The 11,556-nt window shown below is 57.9% G+C and overlaps 1 protein-coding gene across 2 annotated transcripts in view; it reads left to right on the top strand.

Annotated features, from left to right (window-relative positions):
- The first annotated feature begins 7,890 nt into the window (after positions 1-7,890).
- tmem63c (transmembrane protein 63C) overlaps positions 7,891-11,556 on the top strand; it is a 413,010-nt gene continuing 409,344 nt past the window's right edge. For both annotated transcript variants that reach the window (XM_067992153.1, XM_067992151.1), the window contains exon 1: positions 7,891-7,976. The gene's annotated coding sequence lies outside the window, so the exon portion shown is untranslated. The remainder of the gene's footprint in view (positions 7,977-11,556) is intronic.

Genomic DNA, 11,556 nt, shown 5'->3' with positions numbered 1-11,556 from the left:
AGATCTGGAGTCAATGTTGAGGACTCCCAGGGCCACTCCCTCCTGACTGTATATCACTGTACCGCCACCTCTGGTCAGTCTGTCCTGTGAGTGGGACAGGACATACCCAGGGATGGTGATGGAAGAGTCTGGGACGTTGGCTGAAAGGTATGATTCTGTGAGTATGGCGATGTCAGGCTGTTGCTTGACTCGTCTGTGAGACAGCTCTCCCCAGATGTTAGTGAGGAGGACTTCACAGGGTCGACTGGGCTTGGTTTGCCTTTGTCGTGTCCGGTGCCTAGTGGTCCAGCTGGTTTTATTCTTATTGTGACTTTTTTTAGTGAGATTTTACAATTGAGTGGCTTGCTCAGCCATTTCAGAGGGCAATTAAGAATTAACCACATTGCTGTGGGTCTGGAGTCACATGTCGGCCAGACTGGGTAAGGACGGCAGGTTTCCTTCCCTGAAGGACATTAGTGAACCAGATGGGTTTTTATGACAATCCGGTAGTTTCATGGCCACCATTACTGATACTAGTATTTTAATTCCAGATTTTTTATTTAATTTATTAAATTTAAATTCCCCAGCTGCTACAGCAGGATTTGAACTCATGACTCTGGATTAGTAGTCCAGGTTTCTGGAGTCATTAGTCTAATGACATAACCACTATGCTACCGCACCTGGTATGGGTACTTAGAAGGTGGCATGGCAAGTTGATAAGGTGGTGAAGAAAGCTTTGTGAATAGGGGCATTGAATACAAAAACAGGGATGTTATGCTAAACCTTTACAAATCACTGGTGAGGCCTCAGCTGGAATATTGTGTCCAATTCTGGGCACCGCACTTTAGGAAGGATGTCAAGGCCTTGGAGAGGGTGCAGAGGAGATTTACCAGGATACCGGGGATGAGGAACTCAGTTATGTGGAGAGATTGGAGAAGCTGGGATTGTTCTCAGTAGAACAGAGAAGGTAAGAATCATAGAATCACAGAAAGGTTACAGCACGGAAGGAGGCCATTTGGCCCATCAAGTCCGCGCCAGCTCAATGTAAGAGCAATCCAGCTAGTCCCACTCCCCCACCCTTTCCCCGTAGCCCTACAAATTTTTTCGTTTCAAGTACTTATCCAGTTCCCTTTTGAAGGCCATGATTGAATCTGCCTCCACCACCCCCTCGGGCAGTGCATTCCAGATCCTAACCACTCGCTGTGTAAAAAAGTTTTTCCTCATGTCACCTTTGATTCTTTTGTCAATCACCTTAAATCTATGTCCTCTGGTTCTTGACCCTTCCACCAATGGGAACAGTTTCTCTCTATCTACTCTGTCTGGACCCTTCATGATTTTGAACACCTCGATCAAATCTCCTCACAACCGTCTCTGTTCCAAGGAGAACAACCCCAGTTTCTCCAGTCTATCCACGTAACTAAAGTCCCTCATCCCTGGAATCATTCTCGTAAATCTCTTCTACACCCTCTCTAAGGCCTTCACCTCTTTCCTAAAGTGCGGTGCCCAGAACCAGACACAATACTCCAGTTGTGGTCGAACCAGTGTTTTATAAAGGTTCATCATGACTTCTTGCTTTTGTACTCTGTGCCTCTATTTATAAAGCCCAGGATCCCGTATGCTTTTTTAACCACTTTCTCAACCTGCCCTGTCACCTTCAATGATTTGTGTACATATACCCCCAGATCTCTCTGTTCCTGTACTCCCTTTAGAATTGTGCCCTCTAGTTTATATTGCCTCTCCTCGTTCTCCCTACCGAAATGCATCACTTTGCATTTTTCTGCGTTAAATTTTATCTGCCACGTGTCCGCCCATTCCACCAGCCTGTCTATATCCTCTTGAAGTCTATCACTATCCTCCCCACTGTTCACTACACTTCCAAGTTTTATGTCATCTGCAAATTTTGAAATTGTGCCCTGTACACCCAAGTCCAAGTCATTAATATATATGTGGAGAAGCGGTGGTCCCAGTATGATGACTCGTCGTCACCCGACGCATCCATTTCCATTTTGAGCTGCTGTTTCTGGACGGACTCAGACTCGGGTCACCTTCAAAAGGGAACTGGAGAAGTATTTGAAAGGAAAAAATGTGCAGGGCTGTGGGGAAAGGGCGGGGGAGTGGGACTGGCTGGATTGCTCGTGCACTGAGCCCGCACGGACTCGATGGGCCGAATGGCCTCCTACCGTGCTGTAACCGTTCCATCCTTCTTAGATTCCGGGAGGGCTCGGGTGTTTCCGGGATGTGCTCGGGTGTTTCCGGGAGGGCTCGGGTGTTTCCAGATGTGCTCGGGTGTTTCCGGGAGGGCTCGGGTGTTTCCAGATGTGCTCGGGTGTTTCCGGGAGGGCTCGGGTGTTTCCAGATGTGCTCGGGTGTTTCCAGATGTGCTCGGGTGTTTCCGGGAGGGCTCGGGTGTTTCCAGATGTGCTCGGGTGTTTCCGGATGTGCTCGGGTGTTTCCAGATGTGCTCGGGTGTTTCCGGATGTGCTCGGGTGTTTCCGGATGTGCTCGGGTGTTTCCGGATGTGCTCGGGTGTTTCCTGATGTGCTCGGGTGTTTCCGGACCGGCTCGGGTGTTTCCGGGAGCGCTCGGGTGTTTCCGGATGTGCTCGGGTGTTTCCGGATGTGCTCGGGTGTTTCCGGACTGGCTCGGGTGTTTCCGGGAGCGCTCGGGTGTTTCCGGATGTGCTCGGGTGTTTCCGGATGTGCTCGGGTGTTTCCGGGAGGGCTCGGGTGTTTCCAGATGTGCTCGGGTGTTTCCGGGAGGGCTCGGGTGTTTCCAGATGTGCTCGGGTGTTTCCGGATGTGCTCGGGTGTTTCCAGATGTGCTCGGGTGTTTCCGGGAGGGCTCGGGTGTTTCCAGATGTGCTCGGGTGTTTCCGGATGTGCTCGGGTGTTTCCGGGAGCGCTCGGGTGTTTCCGGATGTGCTCAGGTGTTTCCGGATGTGCTCGGGTGTTTCCGGGAGGGCTCGGGTGTTTCCAGATGTGCTCGGGTGTTTCCGGGAGGGCTCGGGTGTTTCCAGATGTGCTCGGATGTTTCCGGATGTGCTCGGGTGTTTCCAGATGTGCTCGGGTGTTTCCGGGAGGGCTCGGGTGTTTCCGGGATGTGCTCGGGTGTTTCCGGATGTGCTCGGGTGTTTCCGGATGTGCCCGGGTGTTTCCGGATGTGCTCGGGTGTTTCCGGATGTGCTCGGGTGTTTCCGGATGTGCTCGGGTGTTTCCGGACGTGCCCGGGTGTTTCCGGATGTGCTCGGGTGTTTCCGGGAGCGCTCGGGTGTTTCCGGATGTGCTCGGGTGTTTCCGGATGTGCTCGGGTGTTTCCGGGAGGGCTCGGGTGTTTCCAGATGTGCTCGGGTGTTTCCGGGAGGGCTCGGGTGTTTCCAGATGTGCTCGGGTGTTTCCGGATGTGCTCGGGTGTTTCCAGATGTGCTCGGGTGTTTCCGGGAGGGCTCGGGTGTTTCCAGATGTGCTCGGGTGTTTCCGGATGTGCTCGGGTGTTTCCGGGAGCGCTCGGGTGTTTCCGGATGTGCTCAGGTGTTTCCGGATGTGCTCGGGTGTTTCCGGGAGGGCTCGGGTGTTTCCAGATGTGCTCGGGTGTTTCCGGGAGGGCTCGGGTGTTTCCAGATGTGCTCGGATGTTTCCGGATGTGCTCGGGTGTTTCCAGATGTGCTCGGGTGTTTCCGGGAGGGCTCGGGTGTTTCCGGGATGTGCTCGGGTGTTTCCGGATGTGCTCGGGTGTTTCCGGATGTGCCCGGGTGTTTCCGGATGTGCTCGGGTGTTTCCGGATGTGCTCGGGTGTTTCCGGATGTGCTCGGGTGTTTCCGGATGTGCTCGGGTGTTTCCGGATGTGCTCGGGTGTTTCCGGATGTGCCCGGGTGTTTCCGGATGTGCCCGGGTGTTTCCGGATGTGCTCGGGTGTTTCCGGACCGGCTCGGGTGTTTCGGGGATGTGCTCGGGTGTTTCCGGACGCGCTCGGGTGTTTCCGGATGTGCTCGGGTGTTTCCGGATGTGCTCGGGTGTTTCCGGATGTGCTCGGGTGTTTCCGGATGTGCTCGGGTGTTTCCGGGAGGGCTCGGGTGTTTCCAGATGTGCTCGGGTGTTTCCGGGAGGGCTCGGGTGTTTCCAGATGTGCTCGGGTGTTTCCGGATGTGCTCGGGTGTTTCCAGATGTGCTCGGGTGTTTCCGGGAGGGCTCGGGTGTTTCCAGATGTGCTCGGGTGTTTCCGGATGTGCTCGGGTGTTTCCGGATGTGCTCGGGTGTTTCCGGATGTGCTCGGGTGTTTCCGGATGTGCTCGGGTGTTTCCGGATGTGCTCGGGTGTTTCCGGATGTGCTCGGGTGTTTCCGGATGTGCTCGGGTGTTTCCAGATGTGCTCGGGTGTTTCCGGATGTGCCCGGGTGTTTCCGGACCGGCTCGGGTGTTTCCGGGATGTGCCCGGGTGTTTCCAGATGTGCTCGGGTGTTTCCGGATGTGCCCGGGTGTTTCCGGATGTGCCCGGGTGTTTCCGGACGCGCTCGGGTGTTTCCGGACGCGCTCGGGTGTTTCCAGATGTGCTCGGGTGTTTCCAGATGTGCTCGGGTGTTTCCGGACCGGCTCGGGTGTTTCCGGACGCGCTCGGGTGTTTCCGGACGTGCTCGGGTGTTTCCGGATGTGCTCGGGTGTTTCCGGATGTGCTCGGGTGTTTCCGGATGTGCTCGGGTGTTTCCGGGAGGGCTCGGGTGTTTCCAGATGTGCTCGGGTGTTTCCGGGAGGGCTCGGGTGTTTCCAGATGTGCTCGGGTGTTTCCGGATGTGCTCGGGTGTTTCCGGATGTGCTCGGGTGTTTCCGGGAGGGCTCGGGTGTTTCCGGATGTGCTCGGGTGTTTCCGGATGTGCTCGGGTGTTTCCGGATGTGCTCGGGTGTTTCCGGATGTGCCCGGGTGTTTCCGGATGTGCTCGGGTGTTTCCGGATGTGCTCGGGTGTTTCCAGATGTGCTCGGGTGTTTCCGGATGTGCCCGGGTGTTTCCGGACCGGCTCGGGTGTTTCCGGGATGTGCCCGGGTGTTTCCAGATGTGCTCGGGTGTTTCCGGATGTGCCCGGGTGTTTCCGGATGTGCCCGGGTGTTTCCGGACGCGCTCGGGTGTTTCCGGACGCGCTCGGGTGTTTCCAGATGTGCTCGGGTGTTTCCAGATGTGCTCGGGTGTTTCCGGACCGGCTCGGGTGTTTCCGGACGCGCTCGGGTGTTTCCGGATGTGCTCGGGTGTTTCCGGATGGGCTCGGGTGTTTCCGGATGTGCTCGGGTGTTTCCGGATGTGCTCGGGTGTTTCCGGATGTGCTCGGGTGTTTCCGGATGTGCTCGGGTGTTTCCGGATGTGCTCGGGTGTTTCCGGACTGGCTCGGGTGTTTCCGGATGTGCTCGGGTGTTTCCGGATGTGCTTGGGTGTTTCCGGACTGGCTCGGGTGTTTCCGGATGTGCTCGGGTGTTTCCGGATGTGCTCGGGTGTTTCCGGATGTGCTCGGGTGTTTCCGGACTGGCTCGGGTGTTTCCGGATGTGCTCGGGTGTTTCCGGATGTGCTCGGGTGTTTCCGGATGTGCTCGGGTGTTTCCGGGAGCGCTCGGGTGTTTCCGGGAGGGCTCGGGTGTTTCCAGATGTGCTCGGGTGTTTCCGGGAGGGCTCGGGTGTTTCCAGATGTGCTCGGGTGTTTCCGGGAGGGCTCGGGTGTTTCCAGATGTGCTTGGGTGTTTCCAGATGTGCTCGGGTGTTTCCAGGAGGGCTCGGGTGTTTCCAGATGTGCTCGGGTGTTTCCGGATGTGCTCGGGTGTTTCCGGGAGGGCTCGGGTGTTTCCAGATGTGCTCGGGTGTTTCCGGATGTGCTCGGGTGTTTCCGGGAGGGCTCGGGTGTTTCCAGATGTGCTCGGGTGTTTCTGGGAGGGCTCGGGTGTTTCCAGATGTGCTCGGGTGTTTCCGGATGTGCTCGGGTGTTTCCAGATGTGCTCGGGTGTTTCCGGGAGGGCTCGGGTGTTTCCAGATGTGCTCGGGTGTTTCCGGATGTGCCCGGGTGTTTCTGGATGTGCCCGGGTGTTTCCGGATGTGCTCGGGTGTTTCCGGATGTGCTCGGGTGTTTCCGGATGTGCTCGGGTGTTTCCAGATGTGCTCGGGTGTTTCCGGATGTGCTCGGGTGTTTCCGGATGTGCTCGGGTGTTTCCGGATGTGCTCGGGTGTTTCCGGATGTGCCCGGGTGTTTCCGGATGTGCCCGGGTGTTTCCGGATGTGCTCGGGTGTTTCCGGACCGGCTCGGGTGTTTCCGGGATGTGCTCGGGTGTTTCCGGACGCGCTCGGGTGTTTCCGGACGTGCTCGGGTGTTTCCGGATGTGCTCGGGTGTTTCCGGATGTGCTCGGGTGTTTCCGGGAGGGCTCGGGTGTTTCCAGATGTGCTCGGGTGTTTCCGGGAGGGCTCGGGTGTTTCCAGATGTGCTCGGGTGTTTCCGGATGTGCTCGGGTGTTTCCAGATGTGCTCGGGTATTTCCGGGAGGGCTCGGGTGTTTCCAGATGTGCTCGGGTGTTTCCGGATGTGCTCGGGTGTTTCCGGATGTGCTCGGGTGTTTCCAGATGTGCTCGGGTGTTTCCGGATGTGCTCGGGTGTTTCCGGATGTGCTCGGGTGTTTCCGGATGTGCTCGGGTGTTTCCGGATGTGCTCGGGTGTTTCCGGACGCGCTCGGGTGTTTCCGGACGCGCTCGGGTGTTTCCGGATGTGCTCGGGTGTTTCCGGACCGGCTCGGGTGTTTCCAGATGTGCTCGGGTGTTTCCAGATGTGCTCGGGTGTTTCCGGACCGGCTCGGGTGTTTCCGGATGTGCTCGGGTGTTTCCGGATGTCCTCGGGTGTTTCCGGATGTGCTCGGGTGTTTCCGGATGTGCTCGGGTGTTTCCGGATGTGCTCGGGTGTTTCCAGATGTGCTCGGGTGTTTCCGGACGCGCTCGGGTGTTTCCAGATGTGCTCGGGTGTTTCCAGATGTGCTCGGGTGTTTCCGGATGTGCCCGGGTGTTTCCGGACCGGCTCGGGTGTTTCCGGATGTGCTCGGGTGTTTCCGGATGTGCCCGGGTGTTTCCGGATGTGCTCGGGTGTTTCCGGATGTGCTCGGGTGTTTCCAGATGTGCTTGGGTGTTTCCGGACGCGCTCGGGTGTTTCCAGATGTGCTCGGGTGTTTCCAGATGTGCTCGGGTGTTTCCAGATGTGCTCGGGTGTTTCCGGACGTGCTCGGGTGTTTCCGGATGTGCTCGGGTGTTTCCGGATGTGCTCGGGTGTTTCCAGATGTGCTCGGGTGTTTCCGGATGTGCTCGGGTGTTTCCAGATGTGCTCGGGTGTTTCCGGATGTGCTCGGGTGTTTCCAGATGTGCTTGGGTGTTTCCGGACGCGCTCGGGTGTTTCCAGATGTGCTCGGGTGTTTCCAGATGTGCTCGGGTGTTTCCAGATGTGCTCGGGTGTTTCCGGACCGGCTCGGGTGTTTCCGGACGTGCCCGGGTGTTTCCAGATGTGCTCGGGTGTTTCCGGACGTGCTCGGGTGTTTCCGGGAGGGCTCGGGAGTTTCCGGATGTGCTCGGGTGTTTCCGGATGTGCTCGGGTGTTTCCGGATGTGCTCGGGAGTTTCCGGATGTGCTCGGGAGTTTCCGGATGTGCTCGGGTGTTTCCGGACCGGCTCGGGTGTTTCCGGATGTGCCCGGGTGTTTCCGGACCGGCTCGGGTGTTTCCGGACGTGCTCGGGTGTTTCCGGACCGGCTCGGGTGTTTCCGGACGTGCTCGGGTGTTTCCGGACCGGCTCGGGTGTTTCCGGATGTGCTCGGGTGTTTCCGGGCGGGCTCGGGTATTTCCGGATGTGCTCGGGTGTTTCCGGGCGGGCTCGGGTGTTTCCGGATGTGCTCGGGTGTTTCCGGGCGGGCTCGGGTGTTTCCGGGCCGTGGTGCTGATGCTGTGAACAGCTCCGGAGCGGCCGCAGCTTCACCTCAGACGGAGCGGGTCGGCGGGAACGGTGAGTGCGGGGGCCTGGGGGGTCTGACAGGGCCGTGAGACATTCCCCCACAACCGGGAACCGTCCCCAGGCAACCGAGGAGGGCCGTGGAGAGAGAGGGGGGTTAGAGGGACCTCCCCAGATACAGGAGTGTGAGAGAAGGGGTTAGAGGGACCTCCCCAGATACAGGAGTGTGAGAGAAGGGGTTAGAGGGACCTCCCCAGATACAGGAGTGTGAGAGGGGGGTTAGAGGGACCTCCCCAGATACAGGAGTGTGAGAGAGAGGGTTAGAGGGACCTCCCCAGATACAGGAGTGTGAGGGAGAGGGTTAGAGGGACCTCCCCAGATACAGGAGTGTGTGAGAGAGGGGTTAGAGGGACCTCCCCAGATACAGGAGTGTGAGGGAGAGGGGGTTAGAGGGACCTCCCCAGATACAGGAGTGTGAGAGAGGGGGGTTAGAGGGACCTCCCCAGATACAGGAGTGTGAGAGAGGGGGGTTAGAGGGACCTCCCCAGATACAGGAGTGTGAGAGAGAGGGGGTTAGAGGGACCTCCCCAGATACAGGAGTGTGTGAGAGGGGTTAGAGGGACCTCCCCAGATACAGGAGTGTGAGAGAGGGGTTAGAGGGACCTCCCCAGATAGAGGAGTGTGAGGGAGGGGGTTCGAGGGACCTCACCAGATACAGGAGTGTGTGAGAGGGGTTAGAGGGACCTCCCCAGATACAGGAGTGTGAGAGAGGGGTTAGAGGGACCTCCCCAGATAGAGGAGTGTGAGGGAGGGGGTTCGAGGGACCTCACCAGATACAGGAGTGTGTGAGAGGGGTTAGAGGGACCTCCCCAGATACAGGAGTGTGAGAGAGGGGGGTTAGAGGGACCTCCCCAGATACAGGAGTGTGAGAGAGGGTTAGAGGGACCTCCCCAGATACAGGAGTGTGAGAGAGAGGGTTAGAGGGACCTCCCCAGATACAGGAGTGTGAGAGAGGGTTAGAGGGACCTCCCCAGATACAGGAGTGTGAGAGAGGGGTTAGAGGGACCTCCCCAGATAGAGGAGTGTGAGAGAGAGGGTTAGAGGGACCTCCCCAGATACAGGAGTGTGAGAGAGAGGGTTAGTGGGACCTCCCCAGATACAGGAGTGTGAGAGAGGGTTAGAGGGACCTCCCCAGATACAGGAGTGTGAGAGAGAGGGGTTAGAGGGACCTCCCCAGATACAGGAGTGTGAGAGAGAGGGGTTAGAGGGACCTCCCCAGATACAGGAGTGTGAGAGAGGGGTTAGAGGGACCTCCCCAGATACAGGAGTGTGAGAGAGGGTTAGAGGGACCTCCCCAGGTACAGGAGTGTGAGAGAGGGTTCGAGGGACCTCCCCAGATACAGGAGTGTGAGAGAGGGTTAGAGGGACCTCCCCAGATACAGGAGTGTGAGAGGGAGGGGTTAGAGGGACCTCCCCAGATACAGGAGTGTGAGAGAGAGGGTTAGAGGGACCTCCCCAGATACAGGAGTGTGAGAGAGGGGTTAGAGGGACCTCCCCGGATACAGGAGTGTGAGAGAGGGCGGTTAGAGGGACCTCCTCAGATACAGGAGTGTGAGAGAGAGGGGTTCGAGGGACCTCCCCGGATACAGGAGTGTGAGAGAGGGGTTAGAGGGACCTCCCCAGATACAGGAGTGTGAGAGAGAGGGGTTAGAGGGACCTCCCCAGATACAGGAGTGTGAGAGAGAGGGGTTAGAGGGACCTCCCCGGATACAGGAGTGTGAGAGTGGGGTTAGAGGGACCTCCCCAGATCCAGGAGTGTGAGAGAGAGGGGTTAGAGGGACCTCCCCAGATACAGGAGTGAGAGAGAGAGGGGTAAGAGGGACCTCCCCAGATACAGGAGTATGAGAGAGAGGGGTTAGAGGGACCTCCCCAGATACAGGAGTGTGAGGGAGGGGGTTAGAGGGACCTCCCCAGATACAGGAGTGTGAGGGAGGGGGTTAGAGGGACCTCCCCAGATACAGGAGTTTGAGAGGGAGGTGTTAGAGGGACCTCCCCAGATACAGGAGTGTGAGAGAGGGTTAGAGGGACCTCCCCAGATACAGGAGTGTGAGAGAGAGGGTTAGAGGGACCTCCCCAGACACAGGAGTGTGAGAGAGGGGTTAGAGGGACCTCCCCGGATACAGGAGTGTGAGAGAGGGCGGTGAGAGGGACCTCCCCAGATACAGGAGTGTGAGAGAGAGGGGTTAGAGGGACCTCCCCGGATACAGGAGTGTGAGAGTGGGGTTAGAGGGACCTCCCCAGATCCAGGAGTGTGAGAGAGAGGGGTTAGAGGGACCTCCCCAGATACAGGAGTGAGAGAGAGAGGGGTTAGAGGGACCTCCCCAGATACAGGAGTGTGAGAGAGAGGGGTTAGAGGGACCTCCCCAGATACAGGAGTGTGAGGGAGGGGGTTAGAGGGACCTCCCCAGATACAGGAGTGTGAGGGAGGGGGTTCGAGGGACCTCCCCAGATACAGGAGTGTGAGGGAGGGGGTTCGAGGGACCTCCCCAGATACAGGAGTGTGAGAGAGGGGGGTTAGAGGGACCTCCCCAGATACAGGAGTGTGAGAGAGGGGGGTTAGAGGGACCTCCCCAGATACAGGGGTGTGATGGAGGGGGTTCGAGGGACCTCACCAGATACAGGAGTGTGAGAGAGGGGGGTTAGAGGGACCTCCCCAGATACAGGAGTGTGAGAGAGGGGTTGGAGGGACCTCCCCAGATACAGGAGTGTGAGAGAGAGGGGTTAGAGGGACCTCCCCAGATACAGGAGTGTGAGAGAGAGGGTTAGAGGGACCTCCTCAGATACAGGAGTGTGAGAGAGAGGGGGTTAGAGGGACCTCCGCAGATACAGGAGTGTGAGGGAGGGGGTTCGAGGGACCTCACCAGATACAGGAGTGTGTGAGAGGGTTAGAGGGACCTCCCCAGATACAGGAGTGTGAGAGAGGGTTAGAGGGACCTCCCCAGATACAGGAGTGTGTGAGAGGGTTAGAGGGACCTCCCCAGATACAGGAGTGTGAGAGAGAGGGTTAGAGGGACCTCCCCAGATACAGGAGTGTGAGAGAGAGGGTTCGAGGGATCTCCCCAGATACAGGAGTGTGAGAGAGGGTTAGAGGGACCTCCCCAGGTACAGGAGTGTGAGAGAGAGGGGTTAGAGGGACCTCCCCAGATACAGGAGTTTGAGAGGGAGGTGTTAGAGGGACCTCCCCAGATACAGGAGTGTGAGAGAGGGTTAGAGGGACCTCCCCAGGTACAGGAGTGTGAGAGAGAGGGTTAGAGGGACCTCCCCAGATACAGGAGTGTGAGAGAGGGTTAGAGGGACCTCCCCAGATACAGGAGTGTGAGAGAGGGTTAGAGGGACCTCCCCAGATACAGGAGTGTGAGAGAGGGTGAGAGGGACCTCCCCAGATACAGGAGTGTGAGAGAGAGGGTTAGAGGGACCTCCCCAGATACAGGAGTGTGAGAGAAGGTTAGAGGGACCTCCCCAGGTACAGGAGTGTGAGAGAGGGGGGTTAGAGGGACCTCCCCAGATACAGGAGTGTGAGAGAGAGGGGTTAGAGGGATCTCCCCAGATACAGGAGTGTGAGAGAGGGTTAGAG

Source organism: Heptranchias perlo, chromosome 10 (assembly GCF_035084215.1).
Source record: "Heptranchias perlo isolate sHepPer1 chromosome 10, sHepPer1.hap1, whole genome shotgun sequence".
NCBI lineage: Eukaryota > Metazoa > Chordata > Chondrichthyes > Hexanchiformes > Hexanchidae > Heptranchias > Heptranchias perlo.
The sequence above is the reverse complement of the archived record's forward strand: the minus strand, read 5'-3'. Positions and strand labels throughout refer to the sequence as shown.